The sequence below is a fragment of the Pelodiscus sinensis genome, chromosome 13, assembly GCF_052426305.1.
Source record: "Pelodiscus sinensis isolate ZL-2025 chromosome 13, ASM5242630v1, whole genome shotgun sequence".
Lineage (NCBI taxonomy): Eukaryota > Metazoa > Chordata > Testudines > Trionychidae > Pelodiscus > Pelodiscus sinensis.
In genome coordinates, this window is record NC_143064.1 from 17,164,057 (window position 1) to 17,170,056 (window position 6,000).

The window sequence follows — 6,000 nt, forward strand, 5'->3', positions numbered from 1 at the left end:
GAGGCTCAGGGCAGTCAGGGCCTGCTATGTGCTACAAATCCTTTCCTCTGTAGCTGCAGCTTTAAGGGCTCCAGAGGAAGGGGGACTACAGAGCTGTGAAGAGTGTGGACAGAGTGGCTAGCAGGACACCTGTGGGAAGCCCTGGAGGCCACTTATTTCAAAATAACTCCAGCCGCCCTATTCTGAAATAGCTGTTTTGGAAGAGGCGTTATTCCTCATAGAATGAGGGTTACAGAATCCAGAATAAGCAGCCCGTTATTTCAAAATAACATTGCTGTGTAAGCATGCCATATGAGTCTAAAAATTATTTGGAATAAAACATTTTAGTCTTTTCAGTTTTTATTAATGTGTTTATTTAAGGGAAATATATAAACACAAAAGAACAAAGGGTCTGTGTTCAACAGAGAGAAAAGATTAATTAAATAATTAAGAACATTTCACTCCAGGGACAGATGACTGTTCCGCAGGGCCCCCCCTTTGCCACGGCGCATGCGGAGTGACACCACGCACATGCACGGTGGCGCCACGGCGCATGCCCTATATCCACCCGTTTCACTCAATTGTGTGCATATATAAGTCCCATAAGCACATAGCTCCTGCTGTACCACTTCCTGGGGCCATCTCCGTTTGGAGCAGAAAGCACACAACAAACTTTAAACCTATTTTTAGTGTTTGCCAAAACAATGCTCTATATTTTGAGTACTAAATGGTTTTCTTGTTCACAAACTATTACATTTCCTGTGATTCTTTCATATTTGTGGCTCAGAAGTCTTCAAATTGAGGGAGGTGTTAAACACCCTGCAGGATTAGACCCAAAGAAGTTGGAAGAATTAGCTGCTCTGATTAAGGAACAAACGAGGATCAGGCCTAATGCTGCCATTAAAAAAAAATAGTTTTGATTTTTACAGAACAAGAAGGAATGGGCAAATTGTGATTTTAGTGTGCAAGTCTTTGCAGAATTAGGTCTTCACATTTCAAATGAATAATGATAATCAAGATGACAAAAATTATAGAAAACATTTGATATTTCAGGTAAGTATTTTCAGGATTATCAACGTGTTTATAAAAGTACAAGGGAATATAATTTCTTGTCTTCAATGAAAATCAAATAAAAATAAGCATAGTAAATGGAACTGCTTGTAGTTATTTCTCAGCTGTTCATTTTTCAATTTGTAACATCTCAGATTCTTTTGAGCCAATGTTTTTTTCTCATCCAGAACACCTTTTTGCTTCCCCTTTGCTGTGATTTCACCTTTAGGTTTGTAACTAGTAAATGAGAGATTAATATTACAGTTTTCAGGCTCCAACATTCTCTCTTTTGATCAGAAGTCCAAGCAAAATAATCAATGGGTCATATGGAATTTCATCCCCTGTTATTGAACGCTGCCATATATATTGCACCTAATTCTGAACAGGTAAAGTGAAGTATAATACAATGAATTCAGTTATAAGTTCAAAGATTCATTCATCATTGCCATTAGATGGGGCCTTTCTTACAGTGGGCCCTTTCTTACAGAGGCACAGATGTTCCAGAGGGGAGCTTCACTACACCCACGTCCCAGGGACAAGCTGGCATGGGATGAGGGTCATTGTATTATTTTAGATTAAATATTAAGTATTAAGAAAACCCTGGTATTGTGTAACATTCATGTGCAAATTGTGCAAAAAGTTTGGGGTTTAAAATACAGAAACCTCATCCCGCTTAGTACTGTGGCAAACATTGTAAAAATACTTTTATTTTTTTATTGAAGAAAAATAGAAGAAAACACAGTTTAAGTAATGTAATATATTAAATAGGGGTTTCATTTTAACAGCATCCCTTGTTCTTTTTTCCTTTAACTGGAGAGAGTGTCTTAGAAGGAACCCCTCCCCCATTGACTGTTTATAGCTGGTATTTAGTATGATAACAACTCCTCTCATGGGGAAAAGAGAGGAAGCTAGAAGAGATGGGCAGGAGCTGTTGTTGTTAAAAGTCTAATGCCATTTCTAGGAGACAAAACAAGACAAACACACAAAAGGGCAGCCAACAGAACAGCAAATATAATCAACACAGCTTGGAGTTTCTGGTTTTGACTTTTGCCTACATACAGCTTCTCAGCTGAAAAACACAGACAGATCATCTGGTCTTATCAGCCATTACAAGACTTGGTAAATTCCTACCAGCATCAGGCTGTCTACTCTAGGGGCTGCTTTCTTATGGTCACAAGCTTACAGCAGTGTTGCAAAAATATACAACATTGGCCACATAGGCGTGTGCACAGGGTGTGCCGGGTGTGCCCAGGCACACCCTAATGTCTCAGGCCAGCTAGCCCAGGCCATTTTTGCGCCCTGGGCCCCACCCGGCCCGGCAGCACTGTGTGGCTCAGCAGCATGGCGCGGCGCCCCTGAAGCGGCCCTGAGGCACCCGGGAACATCCCCACCCAGCACGGCAGCATGGCGCGGTGCCCTTGAAGCGCCTGGGAGCACTCCCACCCAGCACTGCGCAGCACCCCTGAGGCGTCTGGGGGTGCCCCCACCCGGCCCAGTGTCCTTGAGGCACCCGGGAGTGCCCCCGCCCAGCCTGGCAGCATGGCGCGGTGCCCCTGAGGCGCCCAGGAGCGCCCCCGCCTGGCCAGGCAGCATGGCATGGTGCCCCTAAGGCACCCCGCTAAGGCCCGGCCAGCCTGTAGCTTGGGCTGGCTCTGACTCCAGCCCCACAAATAGGAAGGCAGAAGCCAAAGGTAAGGTAAGGGAGGGGATGGAAGGGATGGGAGAGGAAGGGGCTTGTGCTGAGGGGAGGGGGCAGGTTAGGAGAAGAAAGGGGAAGACACCAAGGGGAAGGGTGCAGGAAAGACAAATGCCAGGGGGGCCAAGTGCAGACAATGAGGAAAAGGGCAGGAGGGGAGGTGTCAGTGGGAGGGGGGACACGGTGATGCTGGGAGAAGAGAGGGTAAAGGCATTGGGGGTTATAGGGGGAAGGGAGAGGTGCTGGGAGAAGGCTTGAAAGAAGGGGTGGGCATGAGGAAGGCAGGGATGGAGCAAGGCATGTGTGAGGGAACAGCCATGAGGGAAATGGGGACAGAGGGTGATGAGGGGATGGGCACCAGGGAAAAAGGGGGCAGGGGCAGTGAGGGAAGGGGGAAGCACCGGGAGGGTGCAGGGCTAAGGGAAGGTGCAGGTGCCAGGGGATTCTGAGGGTGAAGCAGAAGGGCAGACACCTGCAGGGGAGGGACCAGCACCAGAGGAGAGAGACAGGGCAGGTGTGTAGAGGGAGATGTTAAGAGAGGGGATGAGGAGGGGTAGCTCACATGATCAGAGTGGGGCTATTAGAAGAGTGGGCACAGTGAGGAGAGAAGAGCTGGGGGACGGGGGCAGGTCTCAGGAGGGCTGAGGGCAGTAAGAAGGGCAGGAGTCAGGATAGCAGAGGAGGATGAGGGGTTGGGGGGCAGCAGGCACCAGGGGAGCTGATGGAGCAAGGGGAGGAGACATGGCAGCAGAGGGAAAAGGGAAAGGTTTATGAGATATTTATTAATAACTTGGGTGTCACAGTGGCACATCCAAACAAGCCACATGAACTCAGTACTGGTGCACAACACAAAATTCATTCTGCTCATGGGAGGAAACTGAGGGAACACTTCCCCCAGCCTCTCCGCCCCCAAGTCAATGTCACACACACTGGGTTAATGCAATTGCAGGATAGTTGCATGGGGGGGGCTTAGTGGGGGCTAAATTAATCCCTGTTGGTGGGAGGATGGTGGGAAAAGTCCTTAGAGGGGGGGTCACATGACACCTTTTACTTCTGATCTTGCCCCCAGAGTGTTACCTCCAGAGGTGTGGCCAATGGGGGTCAAAGTACATTTTAAAAAAATTCTTTGGGTGCACACCCTAATGAAATGTGCTGCGCACGCCTATGACTGGCCAATTAAGCTGGATTTTTAGAAGAAAACAGATGAGGGATAAGAATCAGAAGATAGGAGGTTGGGAAAGAAAAGGACACAGGGTGAGCGAGCAAAGACTATGGCTATGTCTACATTGCCACGTATGTTAGTGTAACCCGCACACCTAGGCTACGTCTACACTGTAGCAGTCTTGTGGAAAAGCTTATACACATGAAGCTCAGCATGGAATATTGCCATGCTTCATTTGCATAATTAATGAGCAGCCGTTTTTGCGCAAGAGGCTTTTGCACAAAAAAGAGCAGAGTAGATGGCTCCTTTTTGTGCAAAAGCCTCTTGCGCAAAAACGGCTGCTCTTTAACTATGCAAATGAAGTATGGTGATATTCCATGCTGAGCTTCATGTGTATAAGCTTTTCCACAAAAAGGCTACAGTGTAGACGTAGCCCTAGTGTGGTTCACTGTCCCGTGCACTGGCACCTACACCACAGCAACAGATAAGAACAAGAGACCTCTTTAGCATGGGCTGAGAGCCAACTGGCTCAAAGGGCAGAGGCTCCTATGCTAAGTTCCAGAGGTCGCTGGTGGCAGTTACATTAGCAAATTTTTTGCCACACAGAGTAGGAATGTTAAATATTGGTTAATTGAATAGTTGATTACCTTCATGAATTCTTATTGGTTATTTGACTATTCTATAGTCCCCGGAGGTGGGGCCAGCAGCCAGTGCGCTCCAGCCCCACTCCAGAGGAGCCCCCTGTCACTCCACACTGCTGCCTCTCTATCAGAGGCAGCAGATAGGGTGACAAGCAGGAGCTGGTCCGCGAGGGGAGCCAGTTTAAAATCCAGCTCCCCTCACAGACCGGCTGCCTGTCACCTGCACTGTTGCCTTTGATACAGAGGTAGAAGCACGGGGTGGCAGCAGCCCCTGTCTGGGGGGGCAGGTCTGAGCTCCCAGACCTGGCGCAAGCTGGAACTGAGCCAAGCTGCCTGCTGGCCTGGCTCCTAATATACTTTAAATGCAGAGCCACAGTGGGGGTAGGTCCCGGACCCGGCGCAAGCCAGAACTGAGTTGGGCTGCCTTCCCGCCTGTTAAGAAATGTACTGGCAGTGTGTGTGTGTGAAATGCATGTAGTCTATAGCACTGGTCCCCAACGCAGTGCCTGCGGGCGCCAAGGCGCCTGTCGGGGCATTTATGTGTGCCCGCCTAGTGACCAGGGCCGGCCCGAGCCATTCTTGCGCCCCGGGCCCTGGGCACCTGGCGCATGCGCAGCCCGGGCACACGGCACATGCACAGCCCCACCCCCGGGTGCCCGGCAGCCCCAAAAGATTGGGGACTACTGGTCTATAGCATTAACAGATAAACTTTTGCTTAACGATTAATTGACTATTCCATAACATCGCTAATACAGAGGTGTGAAAAAAACCACACTCTGAGTAACATAAATTACTCTGGCATAAATGATTGTGTGCAGTGCACTGTGTCGGCAAGAGAGCTTCTCCCAGTGATATAGCTGCCTCCTCTAGTGGAAGTGGATTAATTATGTTGACAGGAGAACTTCCTCTTGTCAGCATAGAGCAGCTACATGAGAGATCTTACAGTGGGACAGATGTATCAATAGAGCTGTGTCACTGTAAAATTTTTACTGTAGATACAGCCAAAGTATCACATCTTAGATGGCATTTGAATTCAGCCAGAACTACAGAGTTGCTGATGTTATCTGGATTGCTGTCGCTGGCCTGGGCTTATCAGGATATCTTTCTAACAGCCACTTTTTCTCCCCAAAGTCTCTTCCTTTAAGGACCTCAAAATGAATTCAAGGAAATGGTGGGTGGAATTGCACACCCCTCATTATTTGTCCACTAATTTGGTTTAGTTTAGTTTAGTTCCTGACACATCAATTTTGGTTCATTGATTTCCAGTCTTACACTGTCTTGTTTTCCAAGTATGATTTTAACACAGGCCTTGAATTATATCAGTAGGCCTTTTAATTTGGACTGATTCCACCTTTCTGTCCCCATTTCATAACTTGTCCATCAACATATCTGGTGATATAAGCTATTGCAACAACTTGTGAATTTACATTGACTTCTCACAGTTGAGCTAACAGATAGAATAAATTTGTAGG